The 14,238-nt window shown below is 49.0% G+C and overlaps 1 pseudogene; it reads right to left on the bottom strand.

The window, feature by feature from the left end:
* Nucleotides 1–3,691: 3,691 nt before the first annotated feature.
* LOC105944066 lies at nucleotides 3,692–13,502 on the bottom strand (annotated as a pseudogene).
* Nucleotides 13,503–14,238: the final 736 nt, after the last annotated feature.

Below are 14,238 nucleotides of genomic sequence, written 5' to 3'. Positions count from 1 at the left end.
AAGAAACACACAGTTGGGCTGGGCATGGTAGCGCACACCTTTAATCCCAGCACTCGGGAGGCAGAGGTAGGTGGATTGCTGTGAGTTTGAGGCCACCCTGAGACTACATAGTGAGTTCCAGGTCAGCCTGGACTAGAGTGAGACCCTACCTTGAAAAACCAAAAGAAAGAAAGAAAGAAAGAAAGAAAGAAAGAAAGAAAGAAAGAAAGAAAGAAAGAAAGAAAGAAAGAAAGAAAGAAAGAAACAGTTACAGTTTGTAGGATCAGCATGTATTTCTGGCTCAAAGTTTTGCTAGTGTTTTCTGTGGAAGGAAGGAATAAAAATTAAATTTAGCTCTAAAAAACAAACAAAAAAAATACAAAGTAATGCAAGCAGTAAGGTCTGTTCAGGCAACATGGCCTCATTCTCTCTCCCTCATGAATCTAATACTACTGGTTTCCTGCTTGAGAGTGGGAGAAAACTTCCAACTGGGTTAGCATGTGCTTCCCTAAATCATCCTGAGTGTACCTTGGCTCACCCAAAGCCCCACCTTCCTGCTTGCCCCCATGGCTGGTGAGCAGTTGCTGGTTGGCCTTTGGGCTCCAGCAGGACAGGAGAGACTCATGGCTGCATTCCAGCACCACCCGCTCAGTGGCAGAGTGACCTAGCAGCTGCTCAGTGACATTGGGACAAATGCATGGGGCAGTGAGGTGATGATATAGTACATACGTCCTGAATGGCTACATCAAAAGCAGCACCTGGGTCTGGAAAGATGGCTTCGCGGTTGAGGTGCTTGCCTGCAAAGCCTAAGGACCCAGGTTCAATTCCCCAATTCCCACATAAACCAGATGCACAAGGTGGTGCATGTGTCTGAAGTTTGTTTGCAGTGGCTGGAGGCCCTGGTGTGCCCATTCTCTCTTTCTCTTGTAGGTACATAAATGAAATATGTAATTTTTTTAAAAGCAGCACCTAGTTAGCAGGAAGGAAATGGTGAAGATTTGGGGATAGAAGAAAATAAAGGCTAAGGGCAGAGCAGGGTGCGGACCAGGTGACCCAATTTAATATCAGGGCTGACACTGGTTGTGTATCGTCTCTGATGCGATATGGCCCCAATATGAGGTGATGAGAAGGGCACTTCTCTGTGTGGTCTTCCTCCCCAGATGCACAACTCAGTCTAAGCGTGAGACAATCACCAGGCAAACTCAGAGTGGAGACATTCCATATCCGGCACCTGCTCCTCCCAGCTGTTATCGGAATGAGAAACTGTCACAGAGAGACTAAGAAGACAAGGTGAGTAAATGTGTGGTAGGAATCCTGAGACATAAAAAGGCACCAGTGAAAGGCTAGCGAAATCTGAAAGAAAGGGACTCTGGGTGCTAGAAATGTGTCATCATCATTTGCTTAACTGGGACAAATGTGTCATGGCGACGAACTTTGCCAATAGAGACTGCCCTGTGTAAAGGGTCTATATGCTAACTTTGCAACTTTTCTATTGGCATAAAATTCTAAAATTAATATTCAAAATAATATTCTAAAATTAAAAGTTTGGGCTGGAGAGATGGCTTAGCGGTTAAGGCACTTGCCTGCAAAGCCGAAGGACCCAGGTTCAATTCCCCAGGAACCAAGTAAACCAGATGCACAAGGCGGCACATGCGTCTGGAGTTGATTTAAGGCGGCTAGAGGGTCTGAGCACACCCATTTCTCTCTCTCTCTCTCCTAATAAATAAATATAAAATTAAAAGTTTATTAGGCCACACATGGTGGCACATACCTTTAATCCCAGCACTTATGAGGCAGAGGTAGGAGAATCACTGTGAGTTGGAGGGAAGCCTGGGATACCTAGAAAAAAGAAGTTTATTAGGGGGGGGGAAGGTAAAGTGGCAGTATAGGGGAGAGAGAGCAGTGGGTCTGGAATCCCAGTTGGAAGAGGAGGGAAAGCTTGGATGGCAGAAGCCCTGGATTGTCTGAGCCAAACCACAGAGGTCACAGCTCCTGAGCCAAACAGACTCGGCATCTCCACGAGCCCCTTCCAAATAGCTTCCCTCGCCTGTGGGCAGAAGAGATAGCGCTGACCTTCTTGGCTTTAGTGTGCCGTTGGGCCTTGAGGGAAATCGGATTAAAACGCAGCTTCCTGCTGGCAGATGTGGATGGGGCATGGGTTTTCTATTTCTTTAACCTACTCCGGGTGCTGCTGGTGTTGCTGGTCCCCAGCCATTCTCTGAGATGCTGCAGAAAGCTGGCCAATGGGCTGTCAACCAGTCACCTGGGAGAAGGAAAGGGATTCTGAAAGGGGAAAAAAAGCCATTACCTTCCTGGGGCTTCCTGAGCGCCCCCTAGTGTTTGTTACTCTGCGCCTTCATCTGTTGCTCCGGCCATGACAAAAGCACACCTTTCTACAGAACTGGGGCAGAGACTACACAAGAAGACCTAAGTGACTTAAATGGTGTAACAGACTCAAGACCCACCCTGTCCCCAAGCTGGTAGCCTTGTAACTCTCTCTCTCACCCCTTGTCTTGTCTTAGGAACTTCTTTTTTTGAAAGATAGACTTGTAGTTTATTTTTACTTTTCTTAATATTTTAATTTTATTTGAGAGAGAGAGATACAGAAATAGGGAGGGAGAGAGAGAGAGAGAGAGAGAGAAAGAGAGAGAGAGAGAGAGAGAGAGAGAGAATGGGCATGCCAGGGCCTCCAGGCACTGCAAACTAACTCCAGATGCATGTCTCCCCTTGTGTATCTGGCTTACATGGGTCCTGGGGAGTCAAACCTGGGTCCCTTGGCTTAGCAGGCAAGTGCCTTAACCTCTAATCCATCTCTCCAGCCCTATTTTTATTTTTTAAAATAAGTCCACTTTATATTAAAGAAAAAGGCCTCTGATTTGCAATTTCCACATTGGGGAGAAAGGGAAGGAAAAAGATGTTGAAGAACTGAATCAACAATATAACAGGAGTGAACTTACATCCTAAGTTCTCTCAACTCCACAAAACCAGTATACACCTGATTGTGCTGCCCCACCATGAAGTTGGGTAGTTCAGGCATTTGCCCAGCAACAAGCAGCACCTTTCCCCACCCCCAATGGCACAAAGGAAAACAAATTAACCTGACAGCATAAGAGGAAACAAAACAGGTTTACAAAAATCATATGTTACATTTATAATAAAATATTCTTAATCCTTATCAATTTAAGAACTCATGATTTTCCTCTTCATTTAAATACATATGTAAAAATGACTACATTATTCTTTAGACCTCATTGTCTAACAAAGAAATCAAGTACAGGGCCAGGAGACTGGTAGATATAAGATCATACCCTCAGCTGTAAAAGCAAAACCTGTTGTGGTCTTTTATTCTCTCTTTTTAAAGATATATATATACTATTTCTAGTTCATTTTTTTCTATTTCTTGTTCTTTAAGTAAAGAACATTATACCCAGAAAATATATTGGTGAGATAACCCCCTGAGACATGAGGAAAGATATGTCTGTCCTAGGAGAAGGGGGAAACAAAACTAGAACCTAATCCCTGTCATCTTTTTGTGGTATTAATTTCAGAAGGCCCTCAGATTCCAGGCGGACTTTAAACTGTAACCCTCTGGATGCAGGGCATACAGTGAGTTCCTTGACAGACAGCCCTGGGAGACGGCGAAGGGCAGGTGTTCTGAAGTCACTCGGTATCTTGCCTGCCAAGATTCTCTTCCAACTGGGAATGGCATAAATCACTCATTCAGGGATAAGATGATGTCATCGTCAGTAGAGTTGTGTGAGCTGTCCGTGTCCCCGGGGATCAGTTCCACTTCCTCCTCTGCATCAGAGTCCTCTTAGCTAGCTCCTCATCAGAGGGACAGAAGTCATTGTCCCCATCCTCTCCTGCGTTCTCGTTGACATCATCTTCCCCCAATTCTGCCTCCAGCCAGGGTCAAGTTCATCTACATCATCATTGTCATCACTCTCTTCCTCTTCCTCCTCATCCTCTGTCAGGCACTGCCTTCCCATTGCATCCAGCCTGCCCATGGCACCCACACTGCCTCGACTCTCAGTGACAGTAAGAGAGCAATCTTTGGTGTCTGTATACAGGCCATAGATGTTCCTTTTCAGGCTGGAGAGGTGGCTTAGCGATTAAGGCATTTGCCTGAGAAGCCTAAGGACACAGGTTCGACTGTCTAGATTCCACATCAGCCAGATGCAAAGGTGAGGCAAATGCAAGGTTGCAAATGCCCACTAGGTGGTGCAAGTGTGTGGCGTTTGATTGCAGTGGCTGGGGTCCTGGCCTCTCTCTCTTTCTCTCTAAAATGAAAAAAAAAAATGTTCCTTTTCACATCAGTGGTCACTATGGGTTTGTAACCAGTGGCATTAAATGTTGGGAAGGATGGCCCAAAAGGTCTTTTCATTCTCTCTTCCAATACATCATCTTCATCATCTTCCTGGACCATTCCACTGTCTCCGTCTGATGTATGACACTCCGTGTGACACCATGTGACACTCATCCAGAGCCGGAACAGTGTGTAAAAGATAGAAAGTCTAAAGTTCTCAAATATCTGTCGTGAGGGTGACCTCCAGCCCATCTGGATGGAAAAACACCACTGATATTTATGTTGAACTTACCAAACTTGTGGCTTGCCTGTGCAGAGCAGACATCCAACAGGATGCCATCATTTAAGACAAGATCACCTGTAGGCTTAAATGTGCCACAGTTCTTCTTGTAGCAGTTGGCAAGTTCTGGGATCTGGGTTAAACAGAGTCAGCAACTTGTTCCCAGTCTCAATATCATAAATATGGGTGGTGTATCCTTTTGTGCCTACAACCCAATCTTGTGAGGGCCTACCGAGCTCAGCGTCATGATCTTCTGTGAAATACTGCTTTAGCAGCAAATCCTGGTTCTATCCCCCTAAGTGCAGATGAAGCTGGCTCCAAGTTGCAGATGTCAGTAACAAGGACCCTTCTCTGGCAAGTTCAAGGAGAGTGATGGCTGAGTTGTGACCGTGAGAGCTGGCCTCTTCCTGTCCACTAAGCACATGATAGCACGTCAGCTGCCCTGTGCAGGTGCCAAGCATCAGGTTGGCTCCCGGGCTGAGAATGCATAGCAGGTGAAGTCATGCTCGTCTTCATAGGCTTCCCGGAACACTGGAATAAGACAAAATCTGCTAAAGATAAGGTGCTTAGCAAAGCATCTGCCATCTACCCCTCCATCTCTCTCTCTCTTTTTTTTTTTTTTTTTTTTTTTTTGAAACAGGGCCTCATATAGCCCAGGATGGCCTTGAACTTGCTGCATAGCTGAGAATGGCCTTGAGCTCCTGATCTTCCTGCCTCCACTTTCCATGTGCTAGGGTTCAGGTGTGAGCCACCACAGCCAACTTTACCTTTTCTCCCTCCCTCTCTCTTTCTGTCTCTCTCCCTCTCTCTCTCTGTTTCTCCCTTTCTCTAGCTCAGGCTGACCTAGAATTCACAATATGGTCTCAGGGTGGCCTCGGACTCATGGTGATCCTCCTACCTCTGCCTCCTGAGTGCTGGGATTAAAGGCTTGCGCCACCACTCCCTGCCAGCTTGACCTTCTCACATGAACCCTTATTGCTTTTTCTCCCGGACCTCTCTCGTTACTTCCTTGGTCCCTGCTTTCCTAAGAAATTGTAAGATGTAAGATGTGGCTGCTCCCAGGGAAAAAGACAGAGAAGAAATTGCCAGTTTCTCACCAGTAACCATCCGTCCCTCTTTTTAGGATGACCAGGCACACAGTCACACAGCTAAGGTTTCTACTTCCCATCCTCCCTTGTAGATGATGTGAGACTCTACAACTAATTTTTTTTTACCTTTATTTATTTATTTATTTATTACAGAGAGAGAGCGGGGAGCGGAGGAGGGAGAAAGAAAGCAAGAGAGAAAATGAGTGCACCAGGGCCTCCAGCCACTGCAAATGAACTCCAGATGCATGTGCCACCATGTGCATCTGGCTTACGTGGGTTCTAGGGAGTTGGACCTTAGACTTTTCAGGCAAGTGCTTTAAGTGCTAAGCCATCTCTCCAGCCCTAAATTATTTTTTTTATAATTGAACTTTTTATTTTACTTTATTTATTTGAGAGAGAGAGAGAATGGGTGCACCAGGGCCTCTAACCTCTGCAAATGAACTCCAGACGTGTGCACTACCATATGCATCTGGCTTTATGCGGGCACTGGGGAATTGAACCAGGAACTTCAGGATTTACAAGAAAATGCCTTTAATTGCTGCATCATCTCTCCAGCTCTGTGGGTTTTCTTTGCTTGTTCGTTTTTTAAGTCAGGACTCATTTAGCTCAGGCTGACCTTGAACTCCCTATTTGGCTGAGGATGGCTCTGAACTTCTGATTCTTCTGTCTCTACTTTCCAAACCCTGGGTTACTGGTATGTGCTATGGTTTCTGTGGTGCTGGGATCAAACCCAAGGATTCGTACAAAGGATTGCAAGACAAGGACTATACCAACTAAACTACACTCCAGGCCCCAGAGTCTGCATTTTTTTTTTTCGAGGTAGGGTCACACTCTAGCTCAGGCTGGCCTGGAATTCACTATGGAGTCTCAGGGTGGCCTTGAACTCACGGTGATCCTCTTACCTCTGCCTCCCAAGTGTGGGATTAAAGGCATGTGCCACCATGCCTGGCCAGGGTCTGCATTTTTAAATTGTTTTATTTATTTATTTTTGAGGGGAGAGGGGAGAGACAGTAAGAAAGGGGGCGAAGGATAAATGTATCACTTTGTGCATATAGCTTTACATGGATACTGGGGAATTGAACCCAGGCCAGCAGATATTACAGGCAAACACCTTTAACTGCTGAGCCATCACCCCATTCTGCATCTACATCTTTAATGATGATATAGAAGCAAGATCTATATACTTTATTACTGAGTAAGGGAGAACAGCTTCTTGGGATTTGGAGGCCTCTTTGTTACAGCAGCTTGGATATACTGTAACATCTCCTCTCCAAACACAGAGTGAACCCCCTCTGAAGACAGGAGCTGAGCAAGAAGACTCCTGAGTAGCTTCTGAGGGGCCTATTAGGAATGGATGATCCCTGACTGGGGGCACTTAAGGCTGTATATTCTCTAATTTATTTTTATTTTTTAAAGAGAGAGGAAGAAGGAGGGAATTGGCATTCCAGAGCTTCTAGCCACTGCAATTGAACTCCAGGTGCATGTAACACCTTGTGCACATGCATGACCTTGTGCATCTGGCTCATGTGGGTTCTGGGGATTTGAACCTAGGTTCCTAAGCTTTGCAGGCAAGCATCTTAGCCACTAAGTAAGCTGTCTAGCCCAAGGTTGTATATTCTTTTTTAAAAAGGGTTTTAAAGCCAGGCGTGGTGGCGCACGCCTTTAATCCCAGCACTCGGGAGGCAGAGTTCACCATGAGTTCGAGGCCACCCTGAGACTACATAGTGAATTCCAGGTCAGCCTGAGCCAAAGTGAGACCCTACCTTGAAAAACCAAAAATAAAAAATAAAAAAAGTGTTTTATTTGCTTATTTATTTGAGAGAGAAAGAATGGGCATGCCAGGGCCATGAGTCACTGCAAACAAACTCCAGATGCATGTACCACCTTGTGCTTTTGGCTTAAGTGGCTCCTGGGGAATTGAAACTGAGATCTTTGGTTTTGTAGGCAAGCGCCTTAACTGCTAAGCCATCTCACCAGCCCCAAGGCAGTATGTTCTTAAAAGTCAGAAAAGCCCATCCTACTTGGCTCACTAGCTGCTGAAGCACCTATGCATACCCATAACAGGGCTGGAGAGATGGCTTAGCAGATGCTTGCCTGCAAGCCTAAGGACCCAGGTTTGATTCCCCAGTACTCAAGTAAGCCAGATGCACAAGGTGGAGCATGTGTCTGGAGTTCATTTGCAGTAGCTAGGGGCCCTGACATGCCCATTTTCTCTCTCTCTCTCTCCCTGCCTCTCTCTGTCTCTTGCAAATAAATATAAATAAAAATAAATATCCCGGGCTGGAGAGATGGCTTAGCGGTTAAGCGCTTGCCTGTGAAGCCTAAGGACCCTGGTTCGAGGCTCGGTTCCCCAGGTCCCACGTTAGCCAGATGCACAAGGGGGCGCACGCGTCTGGAGTTCATTTGCAGTGGCTGGAAGCCCTGGCGCGCCCATTCTCTCTCTCCCCCTCTATCTGTCTTTCTCTCTGTGTCTGTTGCTCTCAAATAAATAAATTTAAAAAAATTAAAAAAAAAATATCCCAGGACAGTTGATCGCAGTCTTAGAGACAGAAGAGCTCTAGCTGACATTATGAGCTCATCCAGTCCTCAGTGCATGCTTCTGAGCAATGATTGTTGTCACACAGGCTCGAGTTGGGCACTGTGACATACATCTGAGGCAGGGAGACTGATCTGGAGAGTAGCCTGGGCTACATAGTGAGACCCCTATCTCCAAAAATGAAAAAGAAATAAAATGGAACAAAAGTTCAGAAAGATAAAATGACTTGGCAAAGACAGGAAGCCTCAGACTTAAATCTAGGTTCCCTGACCTCCTGGGGCAGGCTGGATTTCCTCATTGTGTGGCATTCTGGGGAGTAGAAGGAGGAAGAAGGTAGGTTTGGTAGTCCACTGGTATGCATAAGAATTGTGTGCAAATCACCGGTGATTCCAGCCCTCAGGAAGAGGAGGCAGGAGGATCTGGAGTTCCAAGCAAGTCTCCACTATATAGCAAGACCTTTACTTTTTCTTTTTCTTTTCTTTTCTTTTTTTTTTTTTTTTTTTTGAGGTAGGATCTCACTCTAGTCCAGGCTGACCTGGAATTCACTATGTCTCAGGGTGGCTTCGAACTCAAGTGATCCTCCTATCTCTGCCTCCCAAGTGCTGGGATTAAAGGCGTGCACCACCATGCCCAGATAGCAAGACCTTCTCTAAAAATAAAACTAGCCAAGTGTGGTGACATAAGCCTGTAGTCCCAGCACTTAGGAGGCAGAAGGACTAGAAGCTCAAGGTCATCCTCACCTACATATGAAGTTCCAGACCAGCCTTGTGGTCCACGAGACCCCCCATCTCAAACAAAACAAAACAAAAAACAAAAACCCATAGAATTGGGAAAAGTGCAAATATGGAGGCAATTGCTATACCAAAGTGTAATTCTTGGGTCTCACTTCCAGTGATTCATTTCATGGCTCTGGAGTTTGGCCCTAAATCTTATTTTTCCGTGACTCAGGCTAGCACATAGCCAAGCCCATCAGCTCCCTGACTCCCAATGCCTTCTGCTCCTCCTGCCTGGGTAGAAGGGAGCACAGTGAGTCCTGGCTCTAATGCAGCGACTTTAAGGACCCCAGGGTGCCCACCTGAGAGAAGAGGCAGTGCCTTGCCTCTATGGGAATGCACTGAAGATTCCACAAGGGGATGTATGCAGACAGCGGAAGGAGGACAGAAGATCCCCACATTGGTTTCCCTGCCTGGGGCCTGAGGCTCAGCATTCCCATTTCCTCTAGCTATGTAAGAGGATCTCACCAGGTGTGGTGGCGCACATCTTCAATCACAGCACTCAGAAGGCAGAGATAGGAGGATTGCTGTGAGTTCAAGAACAGCCTGAGACTACATAATAAATTCCAGGTCAGCCTGGGTTAGAGTGAGACCCTACCTCCAAAAACAAAACAAACAAACAAAAAAAAAACCCAGGATCTCAAAATGCCCAGTTCAGTAGATTATTCTCATCTCAACTTATGCCAGTTGACTCTGAACAAGACTGGTGAATGTGTAAAGACTGAGTTATTAACCCATGTGAAAGGTTGTCACAGATCTCAAGTCACAGGGAACCTTGGTATCCCACTGCCTTCCCCCTCTTCCTCTCCATCCTCCCTCCTTCCCCACACACTGCATCTCCTCTTCTCTCCTCTCCTCTCCTCTCCTCTCCTCTCCTCTCCTCTCCTCTCCTCTCCTCTCCTCTCCTCTCCTCTCCTCTCCTCTCCTCTCCTCTCCTCTCCTCTCCTCCCCTCCCCTCCCCTCCCCTCCCCTCTCTTCTCCTCTCCTCTCCTCTCTGGAAAGGCCCTAAACAAGGACAAAGACAGAGTCTTTGGGACATCTCACACCTGCCCCAGGAGTCCTGCCCACCTGGACCCTTGCGTCTCTTACTGCCCAAGCTTGGAGAATTCTTAGCAAAGCAGTGGAGGCAGATCTCAGGGATGGAGCCTGGGTGAATGTAGTTGTGCAAGGGTCATAGGGCAGTGTCCATAGATAACAGTGGAGTGGGCCCGTGTGAAAGGGAGTCAGTGTGTCAAGCATGTGAGGGCCTTCAAAGGACACATAATTATTTTTTATTATTTTTAATTTTTTTATAGTTAACAACTTCCATGATTGTAAGCAATATCCCATGGTATTTCTCTCCCTCCCCCCACTTTCCCTTTTGAACCTCCACTCTCCATCATATCCCTGCCCCCTCTCAATCAATCTCTCTTTTATTTTGATGTCATCATCTTTTCCTCCTATTATGATGGTCTTGTGTAGGTAGTGTCAGGCACTGTGAGGTCATGGATATCCAGGCCATTTTGGGGACACATAATTATTATTTTTGTTTGTTTTTCAAGGTAGGGTCTCACTCTAGCCCAAGCTGACCTGAAACTCACCAGGTAGTCTCAGGGTGGCCTCAAACTCTCCACGATCTTCCTACCTCTGCCTCCAAAGTGCTAGGATTAAAGGCGTGCGCCACGACGCCAGACTGGACACATAATTTTCAATTAGCAAGTGCAATTGTCAAAATATGGTGTACAATATGATATTTGTATCTATACTTTGTGGAGTATGGGAAGACAGTTGGGCCAGAGACTGGAAGGGAAAAAAGAGCAAGACTGGTGTGGAACTCTTTGAGTCATCCCTTCTCTGTGTAAACCCGTGAAGACTGAAGCTCTTTCTGCCTGCTTGGAAAAGAGACCTTCTCCCTGAAAGGAAAGGTGCAGACAGCTAAGGTGACCAGCACCACAGACCTGGAATTTCGCAGTCTGTGGCGCAGCTGCCAAGGTAGTGTCACATCATAGCCACCAGAGGGAGCGCTTGCCTAATCTTTCCAGAGCAAAGGCAGCGACCAAGGATTTTGTTCCCAAAGTCAAGATGAAACGTCTCTCTCTCTCTCTCTCAAATAAATAAATAAATAAAACATTTTTTTTAAACTTCAAAAAAAAAAAAGACTTAAAAGAGCTGGAGAGATGGCTTAGTGGTTAAGGCACTTGCCTTGGAAGCCTAAGGCCCCAGATTTGACTCCCCAGAACCCACATAAAGCCAGATGCACAATGTGGGGCGTGCATCTGGAGCTCATTTGCAGCGGCTAGAGGCCCTGGCGCCCCCAATGCTCTCTGTCTCTTTCTCTTTCTTTCATAAATAAATAAATAAAGCTAAAACAAACAAAGATGAAACGGGTCTAGGATGGAAATAAAGAGGGCTAGAGACTAGGCGTTCAGTCACCAGAAGGAGCGTTCCCTTGCAACTGTCCCCCCAACAGCAGGAACATGGGCTGGACCTTTAGCCCTATCCCATACCCCAAAGTGCGTGCCCCAGATCTTCAGGTTCTAACGGAAACACCCGCGGCTCCCGCTCATAGCTATGGTATTCCTCGCCACAGCGCCTCCTAAAGGCCTAGTGACAGCGTGCAGCAGTGGAGCACGCTTGCTAAAGGCATTGGGGTTCCAGATGGGACAGGGGAAGGACGCGTGCTGCTGAGCGTCCCCACAAACGCCGCTAGGTGGCACTCGAAGCCCGTGTCACGGAGAAGCGCAGGCTTTTGCAGCAGCTGGCTCGTGCTGCTTAGAAACCCGAAAGGGCTGGAAGAACCGGAGCCTGCGCCCCGGGATACTGAAACGGAGGGACGACTTGGGTCCACAGAGGACTGGGGAGCAGCCACTGCTCACGCGTGGCTTGCAAAGGGCGAGGTGAGAAGTAGGAGAGGACACCGGGGGTGCTCCAGGGGCTAGAGATGCGTGCCCTGGCCTTCCCCCAGAGCTGGAGTGGGGGGATCCTCGGTCCCTTGGTCTGTTTATGTCATGGCCTGCCTGTCTCTCCGAATGTATGGATTCTATTCTGAGGCCGCTGGGAGAAGGATTCTTCGGAGTTTGAAAGTCTGAACTTGGCTCTAAGGTGAAAATCCCAAGCGCACACCTAATCCGTGGGTCTGGGTGGCAGGACCTGCTGGGGGCTTGCCCCACCTCCACCCGCTACTGGCAGAAGGTGTGCACCCCCGAATCACTGGCTCCCCTCTTCGCTCATCTTCAGACCCATTCAGCATCCACTCACGCCCCCCAAAAAGAGAGCCCGTCTCAAGTTTTGGAAGCACTATTTCCCGTCCTCCCCACCCAGCCACACCCCCAGGGTAAGGGTAGGCATCCTAACGTCTAGTCCTGGAAATGTGCAAGCGGCAGGTCCTTCTGTCCGAGGCCTTCCCTAGACGGATCCTGGGCTAGCCTGTCTCCTCTGCGCAGTCTGCAAGCTAGACAGGCTCGGCTCCGGCGGCGGGTGGGCTCCCTCTCGCCCCTCCCATCTCCAGAGGCTCCCCCCCCGTCCCTCCCCACTCCCCCTCACCCAGTGAGTCCGAGGCCTGTGTGGAGGACAGACCAACAAGCCTTGTCCATGCCCAACCGTCTGGGAAATCAAGATCCCACGGCTATAAAAGCTGCTGGCCCTGCCGGGTAGGGATTATCCGCCTGGAGCTCCGTGGTGAGACCTGGACTCTGCCGCTTCCCCATCAAGAAGCCGAGCCCGCTACGCAACTGGGCTCCAGGATTCCCAGCCGGCCGGCGCGAGGGGGCGGACGCGAGGGCCGCAGACTGGTCTCCAGCTGGACCAGCCCCCTTCCCAGCCGCCTGGCCAGCTCTCGGTGGACTGCTAAGGTCTCTGGTGCTGAGTGTGGACCTTCCTCCCGGAAGCATCTGCCAGAGTGCCAGCCCCCTTTAGTCTCTGATTCCAGATATATTTTTTAAATCTCCCCTTCAATGAGAATGCCCTCTGCCACTCCAAGCGTCCGCCCAGCTCCCACCGCCAGGGCCTGCAGGAGACTGGAGGCCGCCGCCTCCCTGGCCGGAGGCATTAGTGCTGCTTGAACAGACCTCATTTCCTGTGAAAATGGAAACATATCCAGGGTCCTTAATAAAGTGAATGACGAGGAGGCTTCGGGTGTAATTGGGCTTCCGTTTCTGGCGATTTCCTTAAACTGACACTGGAGAATATATAAATATAATCTCCAATGTAAGTCCACAGCACCCAGCTGTAATTATGTGCCCATCAGAAGTGATACCCAGAGCTGCGATCTGAGCAATGGGCATAAGCGCTTACCCAGTTGGAGCAGCCCAGGAGGCCCGGACGTGCACACCTGCCCAGCAGACCAGCTCCAGCCTCCACAACCATCCTCCTCCGGTCCCTGCCCGAGACCGGCCCCGCCGCTGTCCCGGAACACCCGAGATGGCTGTTTCTCGAAGCTAGGGCTGGGGGGTGAAGGATCCTTTCCCTCCCCGCGGAGGCGGAGCGGCCGCCGGGGCCTGGCAGGGGCGGCCTGGCTTCGAGTCCCCTGACCGCTCCCCCAGCCGGGCCGCGCTGGCTGCATATTTCTATGCATAATCCAATTTTCTCCGTGACTATCTAGTTAAACTCTTTAACAACAGCTACATAATTAGAATTTGGATTGCCATTAATTTTCCCTGGGCCTCGAACCATTTGCAGCTCACACTGGTAATTAATGCGATACATCACTAACTTTACCCAGAGCCGGCCCGCCCAACTCTGGTCGCTCGGCCCGTACCCGACGCCCCCGCGCGGGAGGGGGACCCCCTCACTCGGGACTTTGCTTCCTGAACAGGGGATGGGTGGGCGGTGGGGTTCCCCCCTCCCACAATCTCCTCCCTCCAAAGCCCACCGCCTTGGGTTCGCGCACCCAAAGCCTTCTTTGCAGGAAAATTTCACAATTAAAAATATTTATCGGGAGCAGATTTACGTTTCTGGGTTTCCAGTCTCGGGGCGTCTGGGTAGGCTATTAAGAGTAATTAGCATCTTTTTGCGAATGCAGATTTACTTCGCTCGTTGCCACATAACTCATTCCTAAAAGCCAGCGCCCGGGAGAACGCAGCGCCGCCGCCGGAGCCGCCGCCAGAGCTCCAGCCGCCACCCGGCCCCGGCTCCGAGCCTCGCTTCCCGAACACCCGGCGGGCAGTCAGTCCCCGCCGTCCCGGGGTCCGCTCCCGGCACAGCAGGCGGGACGTGGGAGTGACCCCCCCACACACACCCGAGACGCCAGGGCGACCTCAGGTGGGGTGGGGGGGAGGGGCTGAGGCCTGGGCCAGGCT

Source organism: Jaculus jaculus, chromosome 1 (genome assembly GCF_020740685.1).
Source record: "Jaculus jaculus isolate mJacJac1 chromosome 1, mJacJac1.mat.Y.cur, whole genome shotgun sequence".
NCBI lineage: Eukaryota > Metazoa > Chordata > Mammalia > Rodentia > Dipodidae > Jaculus > Jaculus jaculus.
Note: the sequence above shows the minus strand (reverse complement) of the source record. Positions and strands in the feature narration are given on the sequence as shown.